Source organism: Triturus cristatus, chromosome 3_1 (assembly GCF_964204655.1).
Source record: "Triturus cristatus chromosome 3_1, aTriCri1.1, whole genome shotgun sequence".
NCBI classification, from domain to species: Eukaryota; Metazoa; Chordata; class Amphibia; order Caudata; family Salamandridae; genus Triturus; species Triturus cristatus.
The window spans coordinates 290,673,261-290,692,269 of record NC_140583.1 but is presented as its reverse complement, the minus strand read 5'-3'; the positions used below and the strand labels follow the sequence as shown (position 1 = coordinate 290,692,269).

General features: G+C 41.5%; 1 protein-coding gene, 1 non-coding gene and 1 pseudogene across 5 annotated transcripts in view; 2 read left to right on the top strand and 1 right to left on the bottom strand.

Moving 5' to 3' along the window:
* NPTN (neuroplastin) overlaps nt 1-19,009 on the bottom strand; it is a 541,091-nt gene that overhangs the window by 507,893 nt on the left and 14,189 nt on the right. The gene's annotated exons all lie outside the window — the stretch shown is intronic.
* On the top strand, nt 12,999-13,141 carry LOC146860119 (small nucleolar RNA SNORA16B/SNORA16A family). The gene has a single exon (XR_014979426.1). It is a non-coding gene; the product is annotated as a small nucleolar RNA SNORA16B/SNORA16A family (small nucleolar RNA).
* LOC146860118 (small nucleolar RNA SNORA16B/SNORA16A family) lies at nt 14,049-14,183 on the top strand (annotated as a pseudogene).

The window sequence follows — 19,009 nt, the reverse complement described above, 5'->3', positions numbered from 1 at the left end:
AAATGTTTAGTTGATTAACCCAGACCTACTGGTTTTGCCAGTAGTGGGGAAAAAGTTGCTACTTTCTGTATGGAATGGGAGATAAAGAATTGAATGCAACAAACAGTGTGAAGGATGAGGGCACTTTTCCGATGTTATGCAGTCCCTCTGGTATTCTTAGGGAGCCGAATGATACACCTAACAACCCAGAACGTGGGGTGAGAGAAAAATTATCCAAGCTATATACACTTTAAATCATTGGTAACAATAGGTAATGCAGACCCGATTAAAGGACTCAATATAAGAGATGGAAAGAGGCTACTAATTGAAGAGAAAGGTGTTTTATAGCTTTTTGAATTTAGTCAGACGCGTCTCTATCTGGAGTACTAAGGGGGGCAAATTCGTTTTTTTGCTACTGCAACTAAAAAAAACTGTAGCTCAGTTAGCTGCAGGTCATGATTTGGGACCAGAAATAGATAAGTCAGAGCAGAGTGCAGACTGAGACCAGCTGTGTATCAAAAACATTTGGATGCCCAAAATCCCAGGCTGTTGGCATAGACTGCCTTGTGGATTACCATGCCCCCGAAGGCGATTCTGTGTTTGATAGGCATCCAATGCAAATATGTCAGAGTGCCGAGGTGATAGATTCACATCTGGGAATCCAATCAAAAACTTGGCAGTTGAAAGACAAGTTAAAAACGGTGCAGTAAGGTATATGGCAATGTCATAGTCAAGATGAAATTGGACTAAAGCATTTACTGATGCCTCCAACCACTGAGTGCAAGAATTTCTTTTCAAGATTCGAATTTGGAAAAAATACACACTGGTAACTCTGTAGACCTCCGTCTCCAGGGATAGCTCAAGGACAAGATAAATACCAAAGGAGCACACAGATTTAGGCACTAGGAATTGGGGTAGGTGGGGAGGGTGGTCAGACCCATATCCTGGGGCCAGATGGAGAACTAGAATTCAACTTTAAAATGTTTTGGAAAATCCACCATCACCACAGTCAGACATTTGGCAAGCTTGTAAAGTTCTTGTACTTCTACTCCTAAGGCTCGTTTTGAAAGACCAAACATCAAATCGGTGTCATCTGGAGAGATGCAGAGATTTTTCTGTCTAACAAAGTTGTTTGGCAAGACCTGGTGTAAATATTTGTCGAAACTGGAGTCAGGACTGTCCAGAGTGTTGTCAGTTCCCTATGGGTAATAAAGTTATTACATTTCTGTATTTTTCCTCAAGCAGAAAGATGATCATTTGGATAAAAAAACACTCAAATCGCATTCTGAGTTGCAAGCAGAAGTACCCTGCTTCTGAAGCTCACTCTAGAATCTAGAGGGTAAAAAGCACCCAGAAGTGGTCAAACGAGAAGTGCGATTGCGGAGAAAGATTTGCCTAGTTGTTGACGTGAGGGAAATAGTCTGAGAGGCAATGACCCATTAACACAATTTCAAGTGGGTAAAACAAAGCAAGAGTGTCAAAAAGTAACAAATAAGGCTCATAGGAATACTGTTCTTTAACCGTCTACTCAAAAGTTGTAACGGTGGAAAAATGTTGCATTGTCCACAAGTCTTAGCCTAGCAAACGCTAAGGAATAAGCAAAAAATGTGTTTTTCCACAACAAGGGAAGATAAATGTTCTCTACTACGTCAAGGAACATGCAATTATGACCAACTACAACAAAATGAGAAATAAAATGCTGGGATTCTACTGCAGAGTAACCTACGTCATCAATTTACTAAAATGTGATGGCCGCAAAAGATTTGATTTTAGGTAAAGGGAATCTCATTTACTACCCATCCCTCATGGCAAAGATATTTCCTTAAAAAGCAAAGCTGTACCATCAGTCAAGCTTTACTGCACTGGAAGCATTAAAAGCGCTCATATTCCCCAGGGGGAAAATGGCTGGCAGGAACCCCTACAGAGTTGGATGCCTATTAGTCCGGCAAAGCCCAGAGGAAGCTAACAGTGCTCTTCAGATAGCATTGTCATGACCTGTCAGCTCGTCAAGCCATGACTATCCTAAACCATGTCCTGCTTTTGTTTGAAATGCTATCGCGAGTGGGAAGGCAGATGTTTCCTGCAGGAATGCATCACATTTCATAATTGAGTTTCACTCTCAGACACAGTCTATCTTGAGGTCAGTCAGAAATCGGCAGTAAAGACAATAAATGCTTGGAAATCTCCATCCTCAAGAGCTACCAAACCCACAATCTTACTAAGGTGGCACACCAAACGTACTGAACACACTATCTCCTGAACTGCAATGTTCTGCTCCTCTCATCAACTACCAAAATGGGCTCAAGACACCGCTCTACAAGAAATTCCTCACACACAAGATCTAACCAGTTCTACCACATCACATTAAGCCACCATCTGAAACTATTACAATATATAATGCAGCCCATGCAATCACAGGGGTCTTGAGATCACCCCCATTAACTAGAGGCAACGTGAAGTGCTCTACTACCATTCTGAGTCATAAGCATTTCTTTTTTTAATTCTAACAGTTTTTATTGATATTACAAAAACTAAAACAGTAAATAAGGAAGGAAAGCAAAAATAAATTATGAGCTCAAGATACAAAAAGGAGAGTTCCAATATACTGACATGCTTATAGAGAAAAAGATAGATTTGGTAAACTTGTTGTGTTTGCTAGTTTTTCTGCCACAAACATAGCTAGTGAGAATGGTTACATGGCATTAAAACATGTTAACTTCCTAGCATACAACGCGTAATAACAAGTTGTATTTTTTTTAACCACATGTTTGTGGTAGCTCCAGTAAGCCTCTTCTTCCAATATGGATGCCTAAATTCTGTTCATGCACTGGTATATTTGTGCATTTTAAAGCCATCTGGATTGTTTCACTACCTGCAGAGAGAGTTCTAGTGTCACTGGGCTTCGCCTTTCACCGTTTACGGGTCTCAAAAAATAAAGACTACCGGCAGTATGACAGACCCACGGACTACAGCATTTTTACTGGCCTACATGGAAATCTCCAGCAATCGATTTCAGACCTTTTTTGATTAGCTGTGAAAATAAAATGAGACTAACATTTCCAATTGGCTGTAAGGGTGGAACATAACAGTAAAGGTACAGGAAAGTGTGGTTTACCCACAGGAATCTAATATCTCGCATTCAAGCATTCAAAACAGGGTCGGGTGTCAGGCCATTCTTATTGGCTGTTGGCAGCCGTATCATTTCTGTGGGTACCCAGCCCCTTTCTAGACGGTCTTTTACAGTGCAAAGGGTGCTGGCATCTCAAACACTCCTTAAGCTCACCAGCAGAGACAATTTTGCGAGTTTTTTTAAACAGAAGTTCACTATGCAGATCGACTACAATATAAATTGTTTATTTTGACAATATTTATTTTTGTTGAAGAATTTTTCCCAGCTCTGATGGAAACTCCTAAGCCAGGTAACCATTTTTACAAAATCCTACTAGCAGTAATGTTGAACAGCATTATTTATATAAAACTCTCCTTGCAATTTTCATGTGAAGATACTTGAAATATGTTTTCATCTATGAGATGCCATACTTATCAAACAAATGCTTGTTTTTTCAAGATGAAGCACGTATCCATACAATTTATTTCCAATTAATCTTATAGCCAGAAAAGGGAAATCGAGCTATTGGTTCCAGAATTATCTGAAGTAATCTAAAAATTGGACATAAACAGTAGCGTGTAATCAATGAAAACACTAATTTCTCATTAGAATAGTAAAGATGGATTATTCTTTGATGTTTTAGGCATGTTTATTGCCAAGATAAATAGCATTGTCTTGTATTACTCCAAATGGGATACCACTCCTTATAAATATACCCTAGATAAACACATTAGTTAAATGTTGTTGCTTTAAACACGTTTAGCAAATATTGCCAGGTGATCCTCCGTCTCATGGACTAACAACGTACATATACTGGAACTTCTCACCCTTTCCAGCTCATTTCCCAACTTGTTTACTAGCAGTGGAATGTGCCCAAGGGTGCGATGTCATGTCCATTTACATAGTGCACACTCGCCCTGGAAGATACTCAGGCACTGAAGCAGAGCGGTATGGGCCAACCCAGGTTCGGGGCTAGGTGAAGAGCATGTTCTTCAGTTTCCAGCAGTATTTACGAACTGAGGATGAGGCTCTGATGTGCAGGGGCAGGTCGATAAAGGCTTTATGAGCAAGGTAGAAGACAGGACCACCACATCTGGTTTTGCCTATAAGTAGGAACCCAAGTGAGCGGAGGAATTGGTGGAGAGGCTATCTGTGAGACGCAAATCAGAGGTAAAACTGCTTTAATTTCTCCACCGACCTGCAAAAGACCCCACTGTTTCCTCTCCTATTCTATTCCTCAGAAATGCTAGTAGTTTGTTTGGCACTTGAACCACTACCATCATCTAGCACCCGCTCACCAGATCAAATGTGATTTCTTGAGACAAAGTGTTCTAAAGAGGACCAAATAATCCCTGCTCTTATCTCCCCACTTCGAAATTTTTTAAAACACATTGGAATGCCTTCATGAGACCATGCATAAGGCAGTTCTTGTAACTTTGTGTAACCAATCTGTACAACTATGTACATTTACTGAATTTCAGGCTCTTTTTTAATTGGGCTGGTGCTTTTCCAGCTTTTGTAGAAAATATTCTTCAATAAGTGAGTGATTTGCTCCTAGTTTAACAGGTTATAGTGATTATTTTGTTGACAGTTACGACTAATGCAGCATACGCTGATGGAAGTGGATGAGAATTACCAGCGATGACCAGTTATTTTAGATTTGATCACACACCCATTTGATTTTGAGGGCTGAGCTTTGTTCATCCTTATGGCCTGAGTAATAAAACCATGTCTAAGATGTTCAGGCATCCCACCTAAACGTGGTGTCCTAATTTTTTGTAGCATCTCAGAGCATCATGAGAGTGGGGTGGTTCTAAGTGAAACATGTCTCTGCAACCTTTTAAGTGAATATAAACATTATTTCAGCAGTCCAAATGCTCTATTACTTTGTCTGTCCCGGAAAATAATCAAGTAACTTTCTGTCCAGGCATCCACAATAGATGACCATCCAATGATATAGGACAGAAAACAAACCTATTTGCAGGCAAAATAAAGCGTTACTAGCAAATGAAGAACTTTATTGAGTATGATCACTCGTAAAGCATGTGACCCAGTATTTCACATGCACTTCTGCAAATTTTTAGACTACTTTATAAAAGGGGAAACATTCAAAGCGCCGCAAGTGTGTTCTGTGAATGTCACGGGCCAATTAAATTGTTTAACGTTTCAAAATCATTCACAACATCGACAGTTAGCTAAACAATACACCACCCGTTTCAAAATAAATAATTAGACAGTAGATGACGCCAACTAAGGAAAAATAACCTAACATTTTCTAGGTCTACAGCATCACATCCCTCAGTTAACAATGCTAGGTTTCCTAGAGAATGCTCTATTCAACTCAATTAAACTTTCACTTTTGGCTGTAGATCTTTTATTGAGAATTCGGACTAGCCTCTAGATAGGTTTTCCTCCACCTCAGATCACAAAGATTTTGTCTAGCACTGAATACTATTTTTCAACACGAGTAGCAAGCTCTTGTTATCTGTGAATATTAGGTGGTCACTGTAGGACTCAAGTTAATTGGAGTCAGCTCTTAAAACAGAAAAAAAAAATATTAAAGACGATTTTCATCCTACTACAAACAGCTAATACTGGCCACCCCTCAGTGTCAGATATCTATTGAAGGTTGAACTAGTAGCTAGACCCCAGGGGTGCAGCTCTCCTATTGCTTTACTAGCACCGATTGTGAATTCAACAGTCAACGCAAGGCAAACACTGCAAAAGGTTTTAAGTCTGCTCAGAGGCGGATCTAAGCACACGGTTAGTGTAACCTATGACCAATTTTTGGCTAAGTAACTCTTAAAATGCATTGCCAGGAGTATGAATTATCTCAAACCTTCTACTGTAGACTCAGTTTCTTTCACTCACCTCACGTTATGTTACTTTGGAGCTATTTTCAGTCAAACCAGACATAGTCAGGTGTGGATGTTGTAAAACAAGTCATGCTTCTCTTAAACAGTATGGAATCACTTGCTGGCGACAAGAACTGTTTTGTAGATTTATTTAATGCATCACAACCCTTACCAAGCAAAGCATGCCAATTGACATTAAGTTCCTAGAAAATCTTTCAGAGTGCATGATTAAAATGGTGTTGGTTGTAGACTGGATTAGATGGGGTGTTGGGTGAGGTTTAAAGGTGTTCTCTAAACAAGGTGCAGTTACTGGCACAAGAAAAAGAAGAAGTTGGATAGGATACGAGTAACTGGGCATACAGCGTATTTTGGATGGATTTGAAATGTTTTGCAAGTCAAGATGGCTGGAGATCAATCTAGCCAAAACGAAATATATGGTCTTCAACCCTCACCACACAAATCGCCCAAACCCCTCCCTACATGGTATTCCCCTAGAAAGAGTCAAGATATTGGATTACCTGGAAGTTACCTTGGCAGAGAATTTTGAATGGGGTCCACAGTTGGACAAAGCAAGGCTTAGATTAACGTAGACAGTGGGCGGTATAATGAAATTGCATAGATGCTCAACTTTTAAACCAGCCACCCCAGTGGTGGAAATCTATACAGCCCAACCGAGGGGTGCCACACTTTACGGGGTAGAGCTGTGGGGGCATTGCCCTATCGGCAATTTGATAAAGGTGGAGAACAATTTCATGAGCCAGCTGCTAGGCTTACCCCGCAGCACCCACGTAACTCCCCTTTGCATGGACCTCGGAATGAGGCCGCTTGATGAAGAAATTGCCTTGAGACCCTTAACTTTTTGGCAGAGGATGTGGGTGACCCCAGAGTTGTCTGATTTTAGGGCTGAGCTATCTGAGCATCTATCCATTCGGACTATAAAGAAAATTCCATGGCTCTGCCACATAAGGGACCTTGCCTCCAAGTTGGGCAAGCCGGATCTTTGGAGCACGCCCGAGACATCGTGTGTCAAGCTTTTCAGGTTAGACTTGGTTAAATCCTACAAAGTAGTTAAGATAACGTCTATCCGAGAAAGCACCTCAAGTGGTCGTTTAACTGCAGAATTTCTAATGGTAAAGGATGTATACAGTAGGGAAACCTTTTTAGATTTTGTTCAACCCCCACGGGCCAGGAAACTGTATATGCAACTAAGACTGGGGACACTTCCATTGGCTGCACACACCAGCAAATGGGTGAGAGATCAAACGGGTGAATGTCCTGCATGTAAATACAAGGCGGAGTCTGAATTACATGTTTTGCTCCTCTGTCCTGCCTATTGGCTGCCGCGCAAGCGTTGGTTAATCCAACTATGTAAAAATCTAGGTTTTGTGCGCTCCATAGAGGCTTACAGAGTCCTAAAGTATGACACTCACCCACCAATTGTCTCTGCTGTATCACGCTTCCTAAACTGTATGTGGCACACTCATCGGGCCTACTTAAAGTAGGTTCTAGGGGGTTGAAGAGTTGTATGAACTGGCGAAGGGCGAGTATGTTTGTAATCAGGTCCTATGCCCTGCATCGCTGTCCCACAGTTTTATTTTAGCATACATTTTATAACTTGTTTATTTTTATATGGACGTTGTTTTCAATAATTTTATCTATGGACAGTTGTATTTTAATTGGCTTATGTCATAGTACATACTTCCACATCCCTGCTGTACCTACGCAGTGTGTGCTGTGTGCCTTTCATTTGTGGGCGGACTATTGTACAGAAGATTTTTGTCAGCATTTACTGTTTTTAAATCAGATGTATATATCACTTGTTTTATTGATGCACTTTAATGGCCCTAGAGGTCAAAATAAAGTATTGATGATGATGATGATACCAGTAATTTTTAAATTGAAACTGCCATTGATTCAGTCACTGAAGTCCATCCAGTGTGTGCTCTGAGGTTTTCCCAGAAGCATAAGAGCTCACCCCACTGAAGGCACAGTTAAGCAACCAGGGCATAGGTTATCTGGGTGCCGTCCAGAAGCCAAATCCCCCATTTCCATCAAACTTCCAGAGGAATAGGTAACATGTACAGTACATTGGTGTAGGAGTCTAGCTGTAAGCACTAAAGGCACAGTCCAAAGAAATTAGATGTCATACACTATCATGTCCGTGGGATACAACCAAAAGTGGCGATGATAAAGCTCAAGAACAAGAAGCACTGAACAAGAGCTTTTAAAGAAAGAGTTAAGCTCTAGGCAATGCTAATAACACAAGGTAGCATCTATATTTGAATATGCAAGAGGATTACAAAGATTACTTCGCAACAATTAGTTCCTATGCTGCAAATTGCATAAGCACGAAAAGGGGGATATGCGACTTCAAAAAACAGGAAGGTGAATCTATAACTAGAAGTCCTGCCAACAGTGTTAAATTGATAGACAGACTGAACAGTAAGAAAAATGACTGTGACAAGCCTAGACTTTGCATATCCAGAAACGTCATGTAAGGCAAACAAGATTGATTTAAAGGGGTGCATTTCACAAATAAGAGGAACAGCACTAAATCAATAGTTGGTAATGTATCATGCACTTGCTTCAAGTACAGGTAGTAGGGGAACTGGTCACATTTCACTACGTAAGTGGAGGCATGCACCACATACTGACGGTGTAAGGATTAAATACAGATCACTAATGGACACCTACTTTGTATCAGTGCCTAGCTGTTGGACAACAACAGAGTAAAGCAATCACAGAAGAAAACAGCTATAATTATATTGCGCCTGACCTGCAAAATAAATTTGACAAATGTTAAATACTGCAATGGTACAAATTAAAAGAAAGCAATTGAAAATGGCAACATGATTCTAGGGCCTGCTTGTGGAGAAGTTCTAAGGAGGGTGAATGTACCTGTAAACAGAGTGGCATTAAGACTCAGATAACATTCCCCAAACTGATTAAGCTGTTCGACACAGCACTTGAATCCGGATGCCTCCCAGCCATGCTCCGTGAGGACACTGTGGTTTCCTTGTTAAAACCAGGAAGGGACCCCAAGGACACAGTCTTGCATCACCCAATAGCTATTCTAAATATGGATTACAAAATCCTGAGTAAGATCCTGGCCAGTTGCTTCCAGCATGTGCTCCTGACCCTCCAAAATGGATCAGTCCCAGGTAGAAGCACTCGATTATTGGTCGGCTCTAAAGAATCATGGAGGCAGTAAGGAGACCATGGCCACTGGCAGGGGCTCTGGTGTTCAACTTTGAGAAGGAATTCACCACCTTGTGTTCTGACTACCTATTTGGGGTGCTGTCTAGATTTGGCTTATCTGACTACTTTATACAACTTTAAACAGACCATAACATTATACATACTATGTATTATAACTCATATAAGTGTAAGTTAAGCTTATAACAGCATCCAAATGAGGCATTTCCATGGAAACATAAGCCTAACTATAACTACGCAGTGGCAACCACTACTGGGAGATATATATATATATATATATATATATATATATCTATCTATCTCTCTACATCTATCTATCTATCTATCTCTATATCTATATCTATATTATCTACTGGCGGTCGCCAGTAGATAGTTATAGTTAGGACCGTGTTTCCATAGGAAATCTCAAAATTCTATTTTGAATAACTTTGGCGCCAGTTGACGAATCTTCGCGAAATTCTCAAAACTAATGGGGCGCTCCGCTCAGCTCCTACCCTGAAAGTCTTGGGGGGATTCGTCAAGCGGGGGCCGAGAGAAAAGGAGGTCATTTTACATTTACATTTTACAGCTCGGCAAGGACAGCACTGTGCTAGTCCTATGCTTAAAGACTTTGCTGTATAAATGGCAAAAGACTTTGTCCTTTTCTATCTCGGCGTGGATGGCACTGTGCTAATCCTATGCTTAAAGATTTTGATAGAAAAACAGACATTTAAGGTGAGCAGATCTAGAGTGTCGCTGGTGTTGAGAGTGCTCCATACAGGAGCTGCTTTCCACCTAAACTTGAGAACTACCCAGAGTTCTCTGCTTCTTTTTTGTTTTTATATATATATATATATATATATGATTCAACCAAAGTGCCCTGAAGCATTGGGAAGGCACTCGATACCACTCAGCCAAAGCTATTTCATGCTGCTTGCCTTCTTGCTGAACATGACCCACTGGGGGTCGCTGCATGCACTTAAAAGCTGATTGGAGCTACCCGTGAGTTTGATGAGCTGCCCAGGAAGAAGAGGACAGGGTCCTCGAAACGCGTCGGCATCAGCTTAAAAGTGTACCTGAAATGCAAAATGCCGGTTCCACGGATTAAAGCCTGTTGGTTTCAAGTGCTGCGAGTGCGTCTTTTTGCTTTCGGGCCTTTGAAATGTAATATATACACGGCTGCCCTGCCGTGAAAGACTGCACCGTCACCGCCAATTGAGGAGAGGCTGCGCGGCAATGTGGAACTGTGCCATAGCCGCGAACAGCGCAGCACTTGAGGATTTAATTACTGGCTAATGCAATTGGGAGCCTACCAAGGTGAAAAAATGCTTTTTAATGCTCAGTAAATCACGAACTATCACGGGACTCACTGTGAGTTTAACAAGTTTTCTCCAACTGGGACTCGATTTCCCAGCATGCAAGAGTACTATACTGACACTGAACATGACCCACTGGGGGTCGCTGCATGCACTTAAAAGCTGATTGGAGCTACCCGTGAGTTTGATGAGCTGCCCAGGAAGAAGAGGACAGGGTCCTCGAAACGCGTCGGCATCAGCTTAAAAGTGTACCTGAAATGCAAAATGCCGGTTCCACGGATTAAAGCCTGTTGGTTTCAAGTGCTGCGAGTGCGTCTTTTTGCTTTCGGGCCTTTGAAATGTAATATATACACGGCTGCCCTGCCGTGAAAGACTGCACCGTCACCGCCAATTGAGGAGAGGCTGCGCGGCAATGTGGAACTGTGCCATAGCCGCGAACAGCGCAGCACTTGAGGATTTAATTACTGGCTAATGCAATTGGGAGCCTACCAAGGTGAAAAAATGCTTTTTAATGCTCAGTAAATCACGAACTATCACGGGACTCACTGTGAGTTTAACAAGTTTTCTCCAACTGGGACTCGATTTCCCAGCATGCAAGAGTACTATACTGACACTGAACATGACCCACTGGGGGTCGCTGCATGCACTTAAAAGCTGATTGGAGCTACCCGTGAGTTTGATGAGCTGCCCAGGAAGAAGAGGACAGGGTCCTCGAAACGCGTCGGCATCAGCTTAAAAGTGTACCTGAAATGCAAAATGCCGGTTCCACGGATTAAAGCCTGTTGGTTTCAAGTGCTGCGAGTGCGTCTTTTTGCTTTCGGGCCTTTGAAATGTAATATATATATATATATATATATATATATATATATATATATATATATATATATATATATATATATATATACACATATATATATATACATATACACACACATACATACAAAACAGTAAGCAAGGAACTTTGGGTCGTTCCCAGGGTTCCTATATGTGGAGCTCCCTACAACATCAGTGACACTGTGAATCTGCACACTTCAAAAGTGTTTTTTTTTTTCCTGACAGTTTTAAGCATAGGATTAACATAGTACTATCCACACAGAGCTGAAAATGTACACAACAAAATATTTTTTTTACCTGATTTTGTTAAATTTCTTCTTTGAAACGTTTGCAGCTTGAAAGATTGGTAGGGTGTTGGTCGTAACTTAATAAATGTTTGCTTCCTAAAATATATTTGGGGAGAGGATGTGGCCTAACAGCTAGGGTGGCCGACCTCGAATCTGGGGAACCAGGTTCGTGTTTCAGCAGGGACACTCAACATCCTGTGATTCTGGGCAAATCATTTATCTCCCTGTACCTAACAAAAAAGTTAATGTGTGTCTGAAACACAACTAGTGCTCATGTAAAGCATTCTAATACCTTCGGGTCACGTTTGCGCTAAATAAAACTCCCCCCAAAAATAATAAAATATTTTGTTATATATATATATATATATATATATATATATATATATATATATATATATATATATATACACACACACACACACACACACACACACACACACACACACATACATAAAATAGTGTGGTTTCTAGCGATTTTCAAACACCCGCAGAAGCACAGAACTGCCTTACACTTTCAAGACCTCTATCTTATCCAAGGCCACTGGAATTATGCGGCAGCAGAGGGCCAAATTATGTGGCAGAGTTGAGAAAATTATGCGGCAAGAAAAGGTAAATTATGCTGCATGATGTGGCACATTTTGTAATAGTATCACTTCATTATTTTGTCATTACGTCTCGCTGAGTCAGCGCGCATGCGCTGCACGGAGAGACATTTTGTAGATGAGTTTTTAAAGTGCTGCTGGCTGGCCTAGCGCTTGAGTTCACGAGAGCGTGCACGCGCGCAGCCGGCCACCAGCAGTCTTTCACGGGTCATTAGAACCGTGATGACCTTCACTTTCGCAAAAGTAAAGAAATAGAAAAAAACATCTATTTCTTTACTTTTGCTATAATCGCGGCACCCGCGCTTTACTTTTAATGTTCAAAGTAAACCGCCGGTGCCGCGATGCTTGTTCTCGCACGCGCTTTGAAATGCCACGATTCACTAATAAGTCTTCCATTTTACCAATCTAACTGTTTCAAGTTGGCCAAGTAAGTGCTAATAAACAATATATGTTAATGAGCAATATTTTTTGCAATTGCTCCATTTTGCCCTCTATGGGAAAACAAGCTGCTTCATCTATTTTGAATACCGACTGGGTTTCTGACATTGCAGGGTAATTTACGCTCTTTTAGCCTATTTGTTAGACTCTGCAAGCTAAATTCAGCTTGTGGTAGTATAATTCCACGCAGCCGAATTGTAACTGAGTTGCTTAGTCGCGCGTTTATTCTAATACAGCTTTAAAGCTACATACAATGGAGCAGACCGTATTGGTTGCTCCGAATAGGGCGTTGTAAGCCAGATGCTTAACTCAATTTAACATTTTAAATGTGTCATGGTTAAAGGCATTTTATTCAAATTATCACGTTAACCTGTGGTTTTAATCCAGGCCCTGATCGAAGCCATGCTAACATTAAATTGGGTTGCTGGTGTGGTCAAACAGGTGCCAAAAGCAAATGTTTCTTTTGACGGTCGCTAGCTTCCATTTGCTGTGTAGCGGACTGGCAACATTGCAGTGAAACACAAACTTACTAATAAGCTGTGTATGTAAACTGGGGACGCAACAGTGACCCACCAGGGTTGGGCATATGATCCATGTTATTTATTGCATGTCGTATATATTCTGTAGTATCAATATGAATGACTGCACCAGGTGCTTAATTGACAGTCTTTTAACTTTACTTGTAGACTTGCATTTCGAAAGAGGCATATATGCAGTGTTGGCCTTAAAATGAACTGGACCCCAAGTAATAGGTAAGCCCTTTACCAGGGCGGCGATGTCAGATTTTAGGCCTTAAACCGTGCCCCAGGGATTACATTTGTATTAGGGCAGTCACTTGTGCGTAGACCCAACTGTAATATGGAACGTGTAAACGCCAAGTATGGTGGAATGGCTCCATCTAAATGGTAACTGGTTCTTCATTTTTAACACATTTCACTATTGAAAATTCAATAACCGAATTAGATTAGCCTTAAACTGCTCCGTCCACACACTATTTGATGTGGGTATAATAGAGAATTTTAGGAGGCCTCGGATGTACATACAGTGTCTGTATCCCCATAACTTTACTTTAAGATGCTTCCCAGTAGGCATTCTTGTGATGTCCTTGCTGCATCTGCCTGCAGCTGACCCCTTTGACTCCTCAAACTGAGGCCTGTTGTCCAGCTGAAATTGAAACGCCAACTGGCTGCTTCCAATTGATCCACCAGCCTCTAATGCACTATTGGCTTTGTGCCTACACTCCGAATAGCGCTGTGACTAAACATGTTGTACTGCCCGTTCAGTTCCTGGCTCACCCAGGTGCAGAGTGGAAAAATGCATTCTATTCTTTAGGTACAATGACTTGATATGCACTGAACTATGTCTGCTCTCAGACCCTGGACCATCAAATTTCATTGAATAATGCACCTCTAAACTCCACTGGGGGTTAACTTTGTGGCTTTCATCCAAGCCATGAAGACTTGCTGTGGTTTATGTGGATAGAATTGAGCCTAGAGAATCGCCTTTTCTTGACGGTCGCTGCTCAGTGTGATGGTTACTGAGGAGCAACATTTCAGGGAAGTACATAACGTGTGTGGTGCTGGGGTTAGATCACTTTCAAGGTGGCAAGGGCTAGTTCTGATGTACTTTTTTAGGTCTCGCTGAGTCAGCGCGCATGTGCTGCTGGGAGAGACATTTAGTAGATGAGTTTTCAAAGTGCTGCTGGCTGGCCTAGCGCTTGCGTTCACGCGAGTGTGCACGCACGCAGCCAGCCGTCAGCAGTCTTTCACGGGTCATTAGAACCGTGATGACTTTCGCAAAAGTAAAGAAATAGAAAAAACATCTATTTCTTTACTTTTGCTATATTCGCGGCACCCGCGCTTTACTTTTAATGTTCAAAGTAAAGCACCGGTGCCGCGATGCTTGTTTTCGCGTGCACGGCCAATGCTTGTTCTTTTTTTAAATCATGCTGGTTCGTGTATTTTAGCACTGTCAATCCTATTAAACAGATTCATAGTTAGTCAACCAAGGCGTCTCTTTCACAATTAGAATGACTTTTTTTATACATTTTAATTGCACAGTTCTGGTGCTTCTAACGAGAAAGCAAATACGAAGTGGCATCGGCCACTTCATTTTTCAAGCACTGGATAGCACGATAGAAGTGAACAAGCTTGGCAAAGCCAACACATCTGGCTTTAATGTGGTAATACATGCAGTCACCGTCAAGCACAAATGATATTTTCATGATATTACAGTCTTAAAACTAGCCCTATTGAATTTGTCAATACTTGTTAGTTTTGTAATGAACACCCAATATCTACCAGTTAAATGTAGTCCTTTAATTGTATTTGTGAAAGAGCATTACTCAAAGGGGTGACATGACTGTATTGGAATAGTGGTGCATCTGCATGTTGAATATGAAGGAGTGCAGACAGACAGGTCTTCGTTAAGGGCTCCACAGCTGTATGAAACCTTAATGCTGGGGCCATGTAGGATTCACAGATAATGCACTATGTAAACTAGAGAGACTTGTTAATCCTTTACACCTATATGAGCCCCACTTGTTTATTCCAAAGTGCCACCATCTTACATTAGCAAACACGCATTGGCAAAGTAAATAGTCTTGGCTCCAAAAGGCCAAGCTATTGGCTTTGTCAAAGCTTTTATGATTGCCATTTGCATGCAAACGCATGCATTGTGAGGTATGTGCATGCATGTCTGGCAATCTTGAAATTACGGTTTTATAAAGAAACCCCATTCCCAGATGGCTGCCGATACATGCAAATGCATCGTGATGCAGCATGGCAACCTTTAATTTACCATTCTAACAAGCTGGAGGGTCATGTTAGAAGAGTATCTTAAAGGTAAAACAAAGTAAACAAGCATTGGCATAGCCAATAGGTCTCGCCTTTGGGACCTTATAAGTGTTTAGCCATGCAACAGTTGATGTTGTTGCACCAAGGATATTGTGCTGCATAACTAAATACTTATAAGGTCCCAAAAGCGAGACCTATTGGCTATGCTAATGCGTATTTTTAAACTTGGTAACACTGTCTGGGCATTGGCGGCATCTCATTAGTACCAGTTTAAGACCCAAATATAGCAAACAGAAAGGTGATCAGTCCGGCTTTGTAAAGGGCTTCCACTGTGTGGCAACATACGTTGCCGCATTTTTAGTAACTTTAAAACCGTCTGAGCTAGAAACATTTGTTTGTTAAAATCTTCAGATTATGTGGCTAATCATGGATTATGTGGCAAATGCAGCAGATATATACATTTTCGAAAATCGCCGCAGCCTCACAATTGCATTATTCCAGTGTTCCTGACCTTATCCTAGCCAAAAGATCAATTACTCTGAAATTAAAGGGCGCACTGACCCCTTAAGGGGCTTGGCGCCAATTCTATGGGTGAAGTTGGAAGCGACAGTCTTACACAAGGATGGGGCCTGGGGCCTCTGTCACCGCCCGATAGCTCACAAATGAGATAGACTGCTCTCAGAGCTGACAGAGACTCACAGTGGCTCAGCCTCACCTTTCATACACCTCCTATGGAGCCCTTAACACCCCCTTCAACATTGGCCTTCTTCCCTAGTGTTCAACTTTCGAAACCCCAGCAAGATTTGAGCGATTGGAGGAGGAACAGATTAACCTTCATGTCTTCCTGCCTCCCGATTGCTCAAGTCACCCTTCAGATAAAAAGGCTTTCCAGAAATCATTGTGGCTTGTGGAAGACACCATCCCTCCTGGCATTATTTCTTCTCCCCAAAGGGAGGCTCCTGATTGCCATTTTGATTTTAAAATCACATGGCACCCCTACCATCCCTTTCCCATATTTGATTGCCAGCATTAGCTATTCTTTGTTACTGCAATGTATCTTTGTTAGCTGTTCTTCTTCAAATATATACATTAGTCATACTGCAGAGCTATCTCGAGCACTGTTGCCTCTCTTTTACAGGTCGTGAAGACCACTGCATTATTAGCTCATCATAATATTAATTTAGACTAATTTCTACCATGTTGCTTTGTTGCCATTTGATTATACTCCCAGGGGCGCAACACAGGCCCCCGCGGTACGGGGGCCCCGAGCTGCAGGGGGCCCCCCTCAGCACCGTACTCAGGCCTGAGAGCTCCATATTAAATTTGGAGTGGGGGCCCCTTCATGTATCTTGAAGGGGGGGGCACCCTCAACTTTCGTTACGCCAGTCTATACTCCTTGTGCTTCATCAAAGGAGTTAAATAAGTACTGTACTGCATGAACACATTTGAACATCATGTGTAATAGGGGTCAATAGTAATAGTCAATGAGGTGCTTCGAACAATATCCTGTAGAAATCCCTCCTTTCACAGAATTTATCTTAGGGAGAGGGCGCGGTTTCTGGAGATGGGCAATACTCTAAATTTAAGAAAAGTTAGCTGTATAGAGGGATATATTGGGGGGGGTGGTTCGTGGGGGGGGGGTGATTTTTAGGAATACAGTTGGTAGGAAAGCGAGCACGCTGGCCGAGCTTGGTGCTCCCAGCAATCATCTGCTTTCATGTGTGATGTGGTCTACAGAATACAAAGATTAAAAAACAGCCATTCAAGCCCATGTCTATTTTCTCACAAAATAATAAAACTAATAACATAAGACAAAGAATAAGACAAGATAGCCTGATGGAAGCAGTGGGTGGTGAGGGAGAACAGCAGGTTCTGGTTTTAAAACATCTATTCAAACAGAATTGCTTCCACCCAGAAAGAGCTCCGTCAATGCCACTCTGGCTAATCAAATGGAAAATAATCTGTAGAACAATTATGAAAGTGAAAGGATTTTTACAGGTAAGTCCGATACTTTAGGAAGCAAATATTTAATCACATAAAATAAATATATATATTACCTACTGGCAGTCGCCAGTAGGTAGTTATAGTTAGGACCACGTTTCCATAGGAAATCCGCAACATTCTATTTTGAATAACTTTGGCGCCGGTTGACGAATCCTCGCGAATTTTTCAAAATAGGTGGGGCGCTACGCTCCGCTCCTACCCTGAAAGTCTCGGGGGGATTCGTCAAGCGGGGGCTGAGATAAAAGGGGGGTCCCAAAACGCGTTTTTCCCATGCATTTTTCCATAGGACCTTTAGACACAGCTACAGCCCGAACGGCTGAACAGAATTACTTGAAATTTGGCAGAGAGGTAGTCCTCAGGTCAAGGAAGTGCCTTTTGTAGGTTTGGTGTAAATCTGTTCAGTAGATTCTGAGAAAATAGCCTTTAAATCAATATATATATCTGAGCCAGCTTACGGTGCGCTTACCGTACGCGAGCGCGATTCTGATTGGCCCTTAGATCTTAGTAAACATTCGAATCGGTCGAAACCAGGAAGCGGCGGCCACCATTTTCTCTCTCGCACTCTGACAGGGGGTTGAAAAACAAAGTGCAAAAACATGTAAAGGGGCTGTTTACACAGCTCCCAAGCACCTAGCCATGTCGAGGGAGTCCCCAACGATCCCCCAAGTGAAAAAAGGCAATTTTAATTTTTTCGAAAATTTCGCCGATTACGCTTACCGTACGCGTACGGTAAGAAATAATAAAAAAAAATATATATATATCCACATTCTCCCCACCCCGTGTGCAAAAGGTGCCCGAAGTGCACCTTTTGTGCATGGCTGATCAGAGCTAAACAAAACATATATTTTACCTGTCACAACGATGCTCATCATATGTCCTCCATGTGCGCACGGTGCGCGAAGCGCATTGTGCGTTCATGGCCCATCTAGCGTAACGTGGGCACGCGGTGCGCGAAGCGCACCGCGTGCTCACTGTGCGCGCACGGTGCGCGAAGCGCACCGTGCGCGCACGGAACGAACTGCGTTAAGTGGGCGCGCACGCCACAAATGGCGTAAAGTAACTTAGCATTTAAAAAACCGTACAAATTCACTGAAAAAAACCATAGGTTTCACACACGTTATAGTTAGCTGGACATTTTACTGATAAAAAACCAATGAAATTCCCCCGTTATAGTTACTGTAGGCAACTATAACTCACGCGACCGTAATCCTCTGCTGATGACATATGTGTCTTTATGAAAAAAAAATATTTGTAATATATGTATAGCTAAAATTTAATGGAAGAAGACATGGGCAAATAAGTGTCTAAATACAGTATTAGCATCAGCAGAGGATTACGGTCGCGTGAGTTATAGTTGCCTACAGTAACTATAACGGGGGAATTTCATTGGTTTTTTATCAGTAAAATGTCCAGCTAACTATAACATGTGTGAAATCTATGGTTTTTTCAGTGAATATATATATATATATATATATATATATATATATATATATATATATATATATATATATATATATATATATATATATATATATAAAATCTACTGGCGGTCGCCAGTAGATAGTTATAGTTAGGACCGAGTTTCCATAGGAAAT